The 14,699-nt window shown below is 43.4% G+C and overlaps 1 protein-coding gene across 10 annotated transcripts in view; it reads right to left on the bottom strand.

Annotated features, from left to right (window-relative positions):
* Window positions 1–14,699, bottom strand: part of CELF4 (CUGBP Elav-like family member 4) — a 698,573-nt gene that overhangs the window by 114,403 nt on the left and 569,471 nt on the right. The gene's annotated exons all lie outside the window — the stretch shown is intronic.

Below are 14,699 nucleotides of genomic sequence, written 5' to 3'. Positions count from 1 at the left end.
ACGTTAGCAGATATGATTGCACAGCTGCTGGTCTCCAACTGCTGGAGACAGAGGCTTTGAGACACCCAGGCTAGAGAGAATAACAGCTAATCTGAACAGCTGTGTGATGGGGACAAGCGCAAATAAATACAAGCCCAGGTGTGGGAGCATAATTCTCCCATGCAAAGAAGGAAGCTTCAGCCCACAGGTGCATTGCTCTCCACTGTTGCATGTCAAAAACTTAATTTGAAGGATTTCTCTTACTTAATTGCTTGGCTGCACTCTAAGCCTTGACTTGGACATGGATCCTGTAAGCAGAGTGAAAGAACAGCTGAACAAGAGATGGAGAGTCTGACTCTGTTTGCTGTCTCTGGCAACAGCCAGTTGTGCATGTGTAGAAAAAAGAATGGGGAATTTTGTTGATTCCCCCCCAGTATTATCCTAGAATTCAGTGCTCTGCAGTTGATGGAATTCTGGAGTCTGCAGTGTGGTTTTTTTTTTTTTTTTTTTTTTTTTTTTTTTTTTTTTTTTTTTTTTTTCCTTCATATGTAGTAGTTTCTGAAGTGTCCTTGTTTGATGTAATTGTTCAGTGGACTTTTGAACCCATGTGTGCTTGCGAGCATCCAGCACATCCTGCAGCGAGACATTCTGCAGCTTAAGCATGCACTGTATTAGGAACTTCTTCCTTCTGCTTATTTTGACCACACCACAAACTATTTTTGATAGATAGAATGTAGATCTTGCTTTGGGAAAGAGTAGAAATCATTCCTGATCCAGTTATGGAAGAATGGACCCATGGGGATATTCAAGAGCTTGGCTGAAGCTCTTGTCTTTACATTTCAGACTAGTTTTTGGGACTTTTGAGTCCCATCTTAAGATGTGCTTTGGAAACTACGGAAAGCAAAACCACATTTCTCTTAGAGTGATTTGTTATGCCTGGTACCAAAGAGATAGATGACTGTGCAGTTATTAAATACTTATATCTCTGCCAAGGACAGCAGTCTCAGTGGAAAAATAGGCTGCATAAATTACCCAGTGAAAAAGGCAGCCTCAGTTTCCCCACCTGCAAAAGGACTAATGGTGTTTGAAACTGGCAAAACTGGGCATTGGTGAGGTTGGCCATACTCCAGGAGCATAGCTATCCCTGGCAGAAATAATGAAATGTAACTGGCAGGCTGGGAGTCAGATCTGTGGCTGAACCCTACAATGGTTTCTATCAGATTTAAGTGGCTGGAGCTTTCTCAACTCCTTTTCATGCAAGAGCAGGGGAGTAAGTCAAGGCAGTTTTAGTCCTTAATAAAAGCCTACTTTTGTAATCTTGGAGTTGTCTTACAGGGAGAGAATTTTCATGTCCTGCAGTATTGTGTCTTTTAAAGACAGTGGCACAGTGATCAAGGTGCTTCTGTCCAAGAAAACACAGAGGTTGGCTGCTGTTGGCCCTGTGAGAAACTGGAAAGCAAATTAACTTGTTGCCAGATGTTGAACCCAATGTCTAAGATTATGTTTTTTAATTAAACATGACTGGGCCTATTGTCTTCTTTCAGCATCCTAGTCTATATTACAGTCCTACCTTCCTGAGAAAAGACGTGCTATATAGGGAACTGGAAGAGGTCCTTGATGTGCAGCAGCATAATAAACAACATTCAGGTATTTTCTGGGAGAGCAAGAATATGAGCAGGATGGAAAAACTGCAGAGCCATGATGAAAAATGGAAGGAGATGGAGAAGACGGTTCAGAGCAGGAGGGTGGGTGTGGTTTGGGTTTGGCTGATCTGTGCTGCTGTAGCAACACCCTCTGTGCACCAGCACTGAAGTGAAATCCAACCACAAACCAAAAACCTCATCTGGGCAATTCAGATGAAAACACACTCAGGCTTCCTCTGTGTACACAGGGTATGGACAAAACTTTGGCCATGGGCCAAGCAAACCCTGCCATGAAGACATAGCCTAAACGTTTCTAACAGCAGATTCTTCTTGTACAGCTGTGAATATTATGACCCCAAGACAAATATCTGTAGTTCTGACTTGCTGAACAGCACCATCACAACTGTCCATTGCCAAGAGATGCTATTCCCTGTGCAGATCTTAAATGACAGGTTTTATGGTGTTTGATATTGAGCTGGGAAAACAACTTGAAAAGATCCATTTTATTAGTAGCCCTTGCTTAGGAAAGTTGTTGGTGAGAAAAATCTAAAACCCCATGCCAGGCAAAGCATAAAGCCTCTGCCTCTGAACTGTGCCTCACAGCTCATAATTCTTCTTAGTCGTTATCTGAAACACACAACTGGAATATTTTTGAGAGTCGTTCCTGAGGCAGTGCTTTTTAGGAAAAGACTTGGGAGTCAAAATCTTGTCTTTCCAAACTCAACTTATAGCCTAAACACATACTTTCTTTTCACAATCTTGCCACAACAGGAAGAATATCTGAACCCAAACCAGCCTTTCAATCAAAAAAGGTTAAAATCACACCTCTTTCCCTAGCTATTAGCAGCCTGTTCTTACAGTTCCTATTTCCCAGGAACAACCCTTGGGAGGGCGTACCTAAGGAGACCCAGCATGGAAGAGTGGATGTGTTCAGGTGTGCTGTGACTAAACTTCACAGGAATTTTCATGACTGTTTAGGCTCCTTCCTCCTGTGAATCCACAAATATTATCTCAGCCCAGTTTGATGGATTTCCAGAAGAAGAAGGAGATGAAGGAGACAACTGTCTTGTACTATCAAATGACACCTCAAATGAACACTGATTTATGCTTTTGCACTTATCTTTCAGAGGCAGCTTGGATTTGAATACAACTTCTACTGCCTTCGGTTCTGGGGAATTTAACAGATCTTAATTCCTATGTGTAACATCCCCTTTTCACTCTGTGGCCACACAAGGCTGAGGCTGAGCCTGAAGGGCCATTTGGTTTTCACACTCATTCAGAGCAAAGCTTAGAAGCTTCTTGACAGACTCTGCAGGGTCAGTGGTGTCAAGACTGGTATGTCAGGAAAATAAGTTTCAGTTCCTAAACTCATCTCACTGGTGACCTGTCAAAGATTTGAAACCTTTTCCAAAAGCCTAGAAGGCCAAGACATTAATCTGTGGTAACACTCCTGCCTTGAGCACTGAGGACTATTGAAACAGCATAGGCATGGGCAGGAAGGGGGGTGGGAAGGACATATTTTCTCTTGCAGGAGCTGGGACGACATTTCAGATCAAATTAAACTTCAGTTTTTAAAGACTTCAGTAGAGGTAATTGAAACACTTTCTCACAATTGCCTGAACCTAAGTGTTATCTCTCTTTTCCTCTGTATATCATCCCTTTTCCCCCATGTCTGAGACAGCCCTGCATGGCCACAGCCTTCTTAATATTAAAGACGGTGATTAAATGGGATTCGCCAAAAGACAAAGGGCTGAAAACCTGCCAATTGTTAATTCCTCCTTTGCTGCGCTTAAAAATTCCATTTTCTTCATTTGAAGAAAGGAGGGGGGAAGAAAAGAGAATTATACGCCTATATCTAATTTAAATTCTGGTGTCGCGGGTCCTGTTCCCTTCTCCCTCTCTTGACGTCTGAATATATTCCTTTATTACCATTATTACAGCTTTCTGATTGCATTAAAATTCATCCACACACTTCTCTCCACATTCCACTTTTCTTTTGCCAGTTTTTTTGCTAATTCCCTTTTTCTCTCCCCCCTTTTCTCCCCACTTTCAAATTATACAGAATGTCATTAAAGATCTCCACAAAATGCCTCAACTCCCTTCTCTATTGCTTTTATAAACTTGCTGGCTTTTTTTCCTCTCCATCCCCTCATCTACAAACAAAGAAAATGAAGAAAAGGCAAAAGAAAACAATAATAATATAGGAATCCAAGCAGCACATCTCAAAGGTCTCAATGACACCTTTCCTACTTCACACAGCTCTTAGCCTAATGTTTACTTCAGTTATGAAGATGTGTTTCACACAGAAGTTTTGTGCATTATTTGTTTGATATTGTACCTGGAATTCTTCGTTAAAATCAAAAGTGGAGTTTGCCAGGCATGTTTATGAGCTTGTAAAGAGATAGTCTTGCCTGTAACTGTAAGCAGAAAAATAAGAAGATTGGTGGAAAAAATAATTTCACCCTGCTTTATGGAGGAAGAGCTGAAATCCTGTGAGGATTTGCTTATGGATGTGAACAGTGGAGCTGGGCATGCAGTCCATGTGGCCAGTTGCAGGTGAATAGTACAAGATCTGAACCTCAACAGTATCCACCCAGCTAATCCTTCAGACATCCCACTGACTGCTAGGACACTGTTACAGGAACATTTTTCCCCACAAGGCAGGTCACCTAAAAAGACAGCATAACTTTTGTTAAACCAGTTCCATTCTATCTAGGTGGAAGTCCCATTTGAAAGATTTTATTGATAAAAATGAAGGTGAGGATTTGACTCTGTTTTTATATAGAACACACCTGCCTATGGGCAGCTGAACAATAAGGTGGAGGCACATGACGTGGTGCCAGTGTGATTAGGCTGGGGTATCTGATCCTCCCAACCTGTCCTTGTGACTCTCCTAGCCTGGCTGGCAGGAAGAAGCTGTTATTATGAAACTTTAATTCATTCTTGCCAGTTCTTCCCATGGTGCCTAAGTAGGTTTTTTTTGTTGTTGTTGTTATTGTTGGTAGGTTTTTGTTTGGTTGTTTTTAGAGGATTTTTTTTTGCCTTTTTTTTTTTTTTTTTTTTTTTTAAGTTGTCACCTGCTATTACACTGATATAATGAAATGACTGAAACTGGATGAAAAATGGGATTTCTTTCTATAAGAAATACTGATGTCTCAAAAAATGTACTTTCACTTTAAATTGGAGAGGCTAAAGTTCTTGTGAAACAGAAATTCTTCCGTTGTGAAATGTTACAAGGTATTGTCTCAGAGGAATAAAAAGCCTTTGTCTTAATAACCTCAGAGCTTGAAATATATAAAGCAGAATGGCTGTGGTTTTCAGCCAGACAAAAGAAAGTATATTTTTACTCCCTATATGAATGAATAAAAGACATTTCTGTCATGGGATGTTGCTGAATGCAAAAGTCATATATTAGCTCCAAGGCAAATGAAACAGATTAGTGGTGGTTATGTCCACTCAGTGCTATAAAACGTGAATATCCAGATGCAAAATCTATCTTAGTCACTAAACCTCTGTCTGCTGAAAGCCACAGGGTATTAGGGGGAGGATCACTCTTCATAAAAGCCTTGTTCCTACTGTTTCTAATGGGCACTGTTGGAAGAGAGGATGCTGGACTAGACAAACCTTTGGTCTAACTCAGAATGGAAGCTAGTGGTTTAATAAAATACAGACTTGAAACAAAATTAAATCAAAAAGATCCCGTTAAAATGATAGATTTTTACCTCCTGAAAAGAGAACTCAACGTGTTAATTAAAAAAAAAAAAAAGTCCCCTAGCAAAAATCTCATTGAAATGAATCTGTTCCAGGGGAATGCTTTGCCTGTTACAAAACTACATGTTGGGCTAGACACCTGTTCCTTTGAAATACTTCAGCTAGCTCGACAAATGACCCAGGAAATGAATGGGTCTGTTCAGGATGCCACCCAGCAGGATCTGGCTTGACTTATCCTCATATTCATTTAGACTGTTTTCTTAAGGTGCATCTGAGGAGGAACATTACATTCCAGTGATGTTACACCAGTGCTTGAAATAAACATCGGGGATTCAGTGTTAGTGCTGAAACTTATTGAAATTAATGAAAAAGAGTGCCACAGAGCCTTGCAGGCTTTGGATCAGACTCTCGATTTGCTGAAACACTGCTCAGATGTCCCTGCCTCTGCTGGGTACTGCAGATTCTCCCTGATGCAGAACGATGTCTTACACCCATGCCAGGAGAGATCTGGTGAGGACAGAGCAGAAAGACAGCAAGAGCCTGGATGATGCCCATCACACTTTTTCTGTGCCAGGGTTTGGTAGCCCGCATGTATTTCCCTGCTTCAGCCTGTTTGCTTACAATCCTTTCATCCTTCTGTTTCAGTAAGGAAAAGAAAACAAACCCCCTGTGAAATCTCCTGCACAGGCAAAACTCATCCTTCCTCTGAGCAGAAGACTTTCCTGCAGGTCTCACTCCAGGTTTTAAAACAGCACTGCAGAGCAGTGAAGGAATGCAGTAAAATTGGGATCAGACAGGATGGCCTGAAATGCCAGGCAGGGATTGCAATAGAATTTATAATCAACACACTCAGAGGAACTTTCCTTTAGTGACAATAATATTCAGCACACTCTTGTCACTGAGGAAGGCCAGCTGGACCCAAAAAGAAGTTATCCATAGAGGCGGGATGTCCAGAGTCCTTTCTGGAGTCCTCTAGTCATGTTTTTCTCCTGCATTTGGGCTGGTTTCAAACTCAGGGGAGATCCATCCCACTGAGGACACTGAGCCAAAGATTCCTCCTCTTGGGGAAAGCAAGGTTGCTTTCTTTGATGTCACTTAGCATCTCCCTATAAACATTTTATTGAAGATTATTTCTTCCACCCACCTTCCCACCCCCCCAGCTCTGAACTCCGACTGGCTTTAAATGCCAGTGTCATTTCCATCTGCTGACAGAGCTCTTTAACTGCCACGCCGAATGGCATTCGCTAAAACCAACTAATAGAAGGAAATGAGGTTAACCTTTAAGAAAGGTGAAAACGAGCCGGGTGCTATGCCAGCAGTAAAGAATTAGTTCATAAACAGCCTCCTGCTGCAGAGGCAGTTTAATGCAGACACTGGTGCTGCTGGCAGTGCTGTGGACAGGTGGGTCTCAAGGGTGAGCTTGGTCAGGAAAAGGCTTGGCGTCTCCCCATTCACACAGTTTAGTCAGCCCCTCCCTGGCAAGCCTGCAGGAACAGTCCCGCAATTCTGATCTTGGCTGCTGTGGTCTGAAATCACAGCAAACAAGTGTTGGTTGTAGTGGATGCCTATGACATATTAGTGACTTGCACCTGCAAATCTTTTCTCCATTGTCTTCTCTTGCATGCAGGAAGATGGGAATGCTCAGGGCCAAGTCCTGCCTTGTCTGTCTCCTTGCTGAGTTTCTCCTTTCCATCAGTCTTTTTAAATCCTTCTCAGCTCAACCTAAAACTACCTAGTAACTCTTACTAACTGAATGAGAAATCGTGGCTCTAAACCACACCTTGATCTTACCACTTGCGTTCATACTTGACACCCTGTGCTATAGAACTCCTGTAGCAGAGCAAAAGGGAAGAGCTGGGGTCAAAAGATTACCATACACCTGCAAGAGAAGGGGCATCTCTTTGTCTGCTCATGTGTTTAAGGCCAGGCTGGATTGGGCTTTGTATTCGGAAGAGGCAAGGGTGGCAAGGGTGTTGAACTAGATGATGTTTTTCTTAACATCAGGTGAGTCTTAATAGGGAGGGACTCAATCCCTTACCAGTATGGGCATGAGAAGGAGATGCAGCACAGTGCCATGATGGGAACAAGACAAATATTTGTCATGCAGTTTTCTACTGACAGTGCTCTGCTTCATCTAATTTTAATTAGACCAGAGAGCCTGAAGGATGCATATACCACCAATTGTATCAACAACAACTGGCAGTATAGGATGGAGTCCATATGAAGTTTGTCACCTGTTTTCAGTCAGTTGGTAGAGATGCATCTCTGCTTTTTCATGGAAGTGCTTTTTCACAGAAGTTGGTCTTTCATCTCAGCCTGTGCAGTGCAGCTCATACTATTGTCTGTCTCTTGCCATGGCATATTATCCATATCAAAAGTGTTTGAAACAGAAAATTAAACACCTGGACCAAATGATTATTAAGCGTAAATCTAGAAAGCTTCCTGAAACAAGATCTTAATAGGTATAAATTAACATTACAGACATACACTATGCAATGATAGAATTATTTGTCCCACCAACACAGCTAAGGCAAGATCAGCAAATATAAAAAACGGTTATCCCATTCCTACTCAATGTTGGTAATCGGAGAAAATAATTGACTAATTCAGGGTAAAGTCCAAGTCTCAGAAAGGTGTTTCTGACCTCTAGAGCTTTACTGTCCATCTAGTAAAAAATGACCCTCTGCAGGTTCTTTCCACCTCAGATTTCATCATTATTAATAGTGCTTTTTGGCTAACAATGCTTTTGGGGGAGTATGGAGAAAGCAGGGCTGTGCAAGCCAGATCTGAACCTGGCTCTGGTCCCTATCACTGCAACAGTACCATAACTGTGCTAAAGGGAGTCATCTCTTTCCTTCATCAGTAGCCAGGACTCAGAGAAACAGAGATAGGCAGAGAGCGAAGGTGCTGTTTTATAGCAAGCCTTTTCTGAGCTTAAGAGCTCACTGTGCTATTATTTTCCCCTTTTCGTTCATTTCAGGCCTTTTTTGTGTTTCATGTTTGGCCCTCGGCAGGCTGAGAGACGTGCTGACAAGTTGTAACTCTCACTAGGCTTGGCGAGGGCTTTGTTCTCTGTGTGCGTGGCACAGACTTGCTTCCTCTTTCGAAATGTGACAGCAAGCGATAACACCGACACAGAGAGCCAGCACCCAGGCTCTGCACGCTCTCTGTGCTAAAGATCCTCTTCAGTGATCTGCAGCATCACTCAGGAAGCAAAGATGGGCATTGCACAGGGAAAAATATAGTAGTGGCAAACTTTGTCCCTAAATCCCCTTAACTCCAGGCTAGTCAGAGGCTCACAGGCCTGATTGTTCAAAAGGGATTTGTAAGGGTCTGGTTTCTCCACCTCTGTACCAGAGATGCCCACAGAGCTGCCCCAGGGGGCTGAACCACTGTGCTGAAACCATCCTGCTGCTGCCCTGCAGCCATCCCCATAGGCTGTGTTTTGGCTAAAATATGTGTCCTGGTGAGGGACCAGCTATTACTACGAGGACAATGGGCAGAGCAACCGACAGCATCATAGCTTGCTTTGACGTCCATCCTCTTGTGACAGGAGCCTGTCTCTGACTTCTTCCTTTAATCTGTTTGGCATCGTGTTCAAATTACAAAACTTTCAGAGAAAAGTGCAATCTCTCTCCAGGTGATTAAAGTCTTCTTTCATATATAGGCTATTTTCCCAGAAAAGATACTTAAAGACCGAAGTCTCTTGTAGCTCTCCTAGGCAAGGATGAGCACAGCTTTTCAAACCTGGCACTTAAGGCATGTGTTTCATTTATACAGGTTTTCTAAAATCTATTACAGTTTTTAGAAGATGAATGCCAGGCTTGGAACAGTTTTCTGGAGTACTCTCTCCACCAGTGTAACCTACTAAAAAATCATCTTTGTCCTTCAGGTTCTTTGCTTATATAGCAAGAGGCCCACTAGGTGGTTTTGCCCACCACCACGCTGTGAGATGATGTTGTCTTCCTCAGCCATGCTAACCACTTTTCTAGGTCATTGCCTAGGTACTTTTCTAGGTTGCTGTCCTATGAAATACAGCCCCTCATTCTTTAGGCCTGTTTTGCAGCCCTATTCCTCCTTAAGTCAACTTAGATTTGGTTCTGCAGAAACACGCACATAGTGTCTTAGCCAGCTGAAGCTTGTTCAGAGTGACCTAGGTGACTTAGATGACTCTGTATCAGAGTTCTGTCCTTACAATTTTCCATTTTGTGTTATCCACAGATTTTAACAGCTGGGATATTTAATTCCACATCATTCATGACAACGCTGACTAGCGTCAGAGCTGTCTACCGATCCATGTAGAGCTCTGCTGCAAATACCTCCGCTCTATCATGGTTTCTCTTTGACAACTGCATTTTGAGATTTGTCCATTACCCACTCCTTAATCCATTTAATGTCCACCCTCTTGAACACTGTGCTCAGCAAGAACTGTAAGGAAGTTCCAATTCTAGAGAACCTTTGTGGCTTAAGATAACTTACACTGATAAGGAAAACTCAATCAGTCAGTTTTGCCACAGGGAAGATAGGATCTCAAAGATACATAGCCCCTCTTCTTCCTTCCCTTGTCTCTGGCATTGTTCCTTCTCCCAGTTTGAACAGCAGGACTTCACTTCTGCACCAGCGCCTTCTTCTAACAATTGTATTTAAGGAGTACTGTGTTTTCCTTTCTCCAGATATTGCTGTAAAATTTGGGCATAGACCTCAGTAATTTCTGTTCTTCGCTCTTGGTTATTGCAGCTTATTTTTAATGGCTGATTCACTGGCAGGTTTTGTTTGCTATGCGGGTGTAGATGTTATCTTTGCAAATACAGTGACTCAACTATCCTAAGAAGGACCCTGTTCTTCTTTATCATATTCTTGCCACTATTACATCTGCTGGACCCTGGGATTAAATACCTGTTTACAAGTAGACTGGGAGAGCTGGAGAGATCAGCAAATAAAAGAAACTAAAGTCATAATTCCTAAGAGTATTTCATGTGACGAGAAACACAGGACAGTTTTTACTTTCCCCACCTCAATATCTTTTTTTCTGGGAGCAAAAGTAATTATATTTTATGCACTCAGAGACTTCCCTGCACAGTGAAGCAATGTAAAGGCAATAGGGCTCTTATCATTCAGCTTCTCTGAACATTTTACTGAGCTGGAAACAAAGCCCAGGTCCCAGTTGGGATGACATTTATTTAGCATATGTAATGTTAACCAAAAGATGTCAGGGAACATGCATTAAACCCTGCTTTGTCTCTTTTAGTGTTTTAACTATTGGCTTTCCCTGTCTCTTTTTTTGATCTGTTCCAGCACATTGTCCCAGACTAAGGAAGATCTAGCCCTGGGTGGTTTGGTGGTCCTTGGTCTTACATATAGCTGTTTGTCCTATGTTTTTTTCAAGTAGTAGCTCACATCTTATCTAAGTGGAAGCTAGGGCCCAGAGAGCAGTTATCTTGAAGGATTTGGTGCAGGCTTTCCTGAATTTTACCAAAAACACTGAAAGTTTGCCCATCAATAACCCACTCATGAGTAAGATACAACAGTTTGTCCCCAGCTCCCTAAGGACTCACCTCATATTCAAGAGACAGCCTTTTATCTCCCTGTTTTTGCTGTTAGATGTGAGAGTAGTTCTTGGCAAACCTCTTTGTTTTCATTATTTTTCATCTCTTCACCTGCAACCCAGGGGAGTTTTGGCCTTGGTTGATACTCAATTCTGAAAGAACATGCTACCAAAGCAATGATAGCAGACTTAACAAAGGTCTAACATAATCATTCAAACACTGCCTAAGCAGTAGTAGGTGGTGGTGGTGTTGGCCCTGATTCAGGCTTGGGGTGACTGAGATCCACAGAAGTTCTGGAATAGACTCTGGGAATTGTGAGCACTTGCCTTGCAGCACAACCCTGCAGAAATCGTGATCTTTTTTTCTCTGGACTTTTCTACAGCATTTTTCAGAAGACTAGTCCATAATCCTGACATCACAGAGCTTTGCACAGGCTGTCTAAATTATATTAAAGCAAAAGATCTGTAGTTCAGTTCACCCAGAAAAATAGTATGTCTGCATGTTTGCATATGGATGCGTGCAGTGTGTGGGAGTGATTCTCTAAATAGGAGGCGAAGTGCCTATCACAGAGAATAAACCTTAAAAGTTTTCTGAGCTGTAAGTAAGAAACCAAGGCCGAGAAGAAAAAAATAAAGCAAAAAAGACAACCTTACCACTACCACGGCAACTCAAATTAAAAAGCATTTGTGTGTGTAAGGAAAAGGAAGATTTGGAAATACAGGGATAAATGACATTTGTTGTGAAAGCCTCCCCCACTCCTGTCCCCAAGTGATAAGGAAATGAGCTGGATGCCAAGGGAGCTTCAGGTTGGATTCAGGAGAAAGAAACATTTCCAGGTCATACTTCATTTGATGTTAGCAAGAGTTCCTTCATCAACAGACATTGGGCAAAGGTACCATTGTCATCACTTCCCAAACCTGCATGTCCCCACAACTTGATGGAGATGTGGATAGATGCCCATAGGCTGGTGGCCCTTTCGTGCCTTCCCCTCCAGCAAACACTACCACCAAAATGCCACCCCACCCTCTGGTTTTTGTGCAGTCCAGGGGTGTCCATCCCAAGATCCTAGGCCTGCCTTCTAAGGAGCAGGCCTTCAGGAGGGCCCTTTTCCTCAAGAATAGGAAAAGAAGAGAAACTGCTCTTGACCCAGGGTCCTGGCAGGAATCTCCACCGTCCTGACTCATTTTATGGAGAAGCAAGGAGCCAGGCAGTCAGTGCTGCCAACCTCTGGGCATCTGAGGGGGCTGGCACTTGTCAATCAATGCTGATAAAGTGAGAGGGACCCAGCCAAAAGGTGTACCAACAGCAGTGGTGGATACCTAGCTAGTATGGGCACAAGCAAACCAGCGGAAGTGTTTAAAATGCCAGAGACTGTGTGAGAGTTGTGGTCACTGCCTAACCTCCGTTCCTATCACCCAGTGAGTCCTCAGAAATCTCTGCATGGTGCTGTATCCAGCCCAATATTGAGCACTGCCTTGGAGCACAGCTCTTGTTGAAGAGCTGGAAGGATGGGGATGGCTGCTGATTTACCTACTCTCTGCTGTTTGGGCAAGCAGTGAGGTAGAAAAGGGGGGATGATTGAAAGGAATGGGGAGAGAAGACGAAAGGGGGAACAAAAGATAATAAGAAAGCCCCCACTGCCCTCTGCCATTGTGCTGTTCACTAGAAGACTCCCTACAGAATTATGCTGTCGTCTTGCAGGAAAGCATGTAATAACTGAAAATACAGTGTCAAAAGGAATTTTTCAGGCTTTGACAGCTCATAAATTACAGTTCGTTGACTTCTTCCTGTGTCTAGATTTAAATTAATAGGCAAGCAGATATATATTTCTTTTGCTTCTTTCTCCTGAGTAGTAGCCATAGTGGAAGCGACGCGTTTTCTCACATTTCTATCTCCCCTTTCCCTCCCTTCTTTCCTTACAATCAGCCTCACCCTGATGCAGGCCAGACCCTTCTCTCCAACCTTGGGGTATGGCACAGCAGTCCTCCCAACACTGCCTCTCCCCAGCGCACAAGTGGGACTGCAAGGGCAAAGAAATCCTCTGTTCCTACAACAAATGGTCTCTTTTTAAAATCAAACAATTTCAGAGGAGGAATTTGGTGAGAAATGGTCACAGGCAGTAAAGGTCAGAGACACTCAAGCAAGTCAGTCATGGCTGTGGCATCCAAAGTGAAAGCAAGCAAAAAACCAGGAAGGCCTTCCTTCTAAATAAATCAAAGTGAGATGCGATGACCATTGATGAAAAAAATCTGCACCGCCCTTTCCATGGAAATGTAGGTGCTCACCTGTAGTGAGAATAACGGTGACCATGAGGATGGATGGATGGATGGATGGATGGATGGATGGATGGATGGATGGATGGATGGTTGGATTAACAGTTGAATGTAATGGCAAACAGACTAGAGAGGAGATCATTGCTCCAGAAAGTACTTGTGCTCTAAAGGGATTGCACTCCACCTTCCTTGAATCTTTGGATGACTGTATAGTAAGCCTGCTGGTCTGAACTGAGCAGCTCCAGTATTTTGCTGCTGGGAGAAATGATCTGGGAAGATGGAAGGTTGCACACCACTCATGGTGCTCTGGTGAACAGGAATGCTCAGAAGTGCATTTGAAGTGGAGCTGGTTGGTGGTGCATCAAAGCACAGTGGGGAGCTGTTATGCTGCAGAGGACCCCTTGTTCCTCTTTATGGTGACACATGTATGATATTTGGGCAGGACAACCTGAGGTCTGTCTATGATGTTGCTCTGCAGGTGCAAGGAGCTCAGCCTGCATCAGTGATGGCTGTGAAATTCCTTGGAGGGTGTGGATTTGCAACATGTAGGTAGTGAAATGTGTCAAGTGTATTGGGTCCTGAAGTTTTAAAAGGCCTCATGTTAAAAAGAGATTATTAATAGTATTAATGGTTCCTGCTACAAGTTGTAGTCTGTAGCTGCCTAAGAAGCTAGGGTGAATACTGGGATGTGCTTGGCAGCTCCTGGGAAAGAGCAGTTCAGGACACAACTGTTTTTTGGGAGGCTGGCAATGACTCAGAGCTAGGAGCTGAACATTTTCCTTACTTGCCATTGTAACACAAAGAAAGGGAGTGAAAAGTGCAGAGCCAGAAGGAACACAGGTCCTGGCTGCCCTGATGGAGGTGTGTGAAGGGACAAGTGTGACAATCACACATTTGAATCATCTGAAAGGTTGTGGCGCCTTCACCACTGGCTGCATTCATGCGGGCATTGAGGGGTAGTCACGTCCTTCTGAGGAGGCAGCTCCTTGTGAAGCACTGGGGGTTCAATCACCTCTTGGCTCAGCATTCCCTGTGGGATGCCCTTTGCATGGGGCTTGGAGGGCTCAGAAGCTGAAAAGGCATCTGAGGGGCTCTGGGGGTAAGAGCTGAGCACAGCAACGGAAGAGCTGGAGAACCAGCAGTCCCAGGTGTTTGCCCTGCAGGGAACTCTCCTTGTGCAGTGGCACAGGGATGTTTCTTATTGACCCACTCCACTATGAGGTGACTCTGGGTGCTGTTAGGAGAGATCTCCAGGTGCTCCCGGTATCAGCCCATGTGCAATGACTACAATGAAGCAGGAGGGATAGAAACCCTATTTCAGCTCATGCAGGAGAGAAATAACCTATTTATTGCCTGAGGTTTCTCATTCTGCAGTTACTTAAGGCCTGAGTTTGACTCCTTAGAGGGGGCTGCTGTTTGGGTATGCTGATGTCTTCAATGGGGAAACTTCTGGCACTAGATGCTTATTGTCTGTGACTCAATTCAAGAAAACCTGTTCTGAGGAAGTCACTTATTTGTGATGCCTCATTCAAAGCGGTATGGAATAC

This window comes from Chamaea fasciata, unplaced genomic scaffold, assembly GCF_029207755.1.
Source record: "Chamaea fasciata isolate MVZ Bird 193981 ecotype frontalis unplaced genomic scaffold, bChaFas1.0.hap1 SCAF_4, whole genome shotgun sequence".
NCBI lineage: Eukaryota > Metazoa > Chordata > Aves > Passeriformes > Sylviidae > Chamaea > Chamaea fasciata.
The sequence above is the reverse complement of the archived record's forward strand: the minus strand, read 5'-3'. Positions and strand labels throughout refer to the sequence as shown.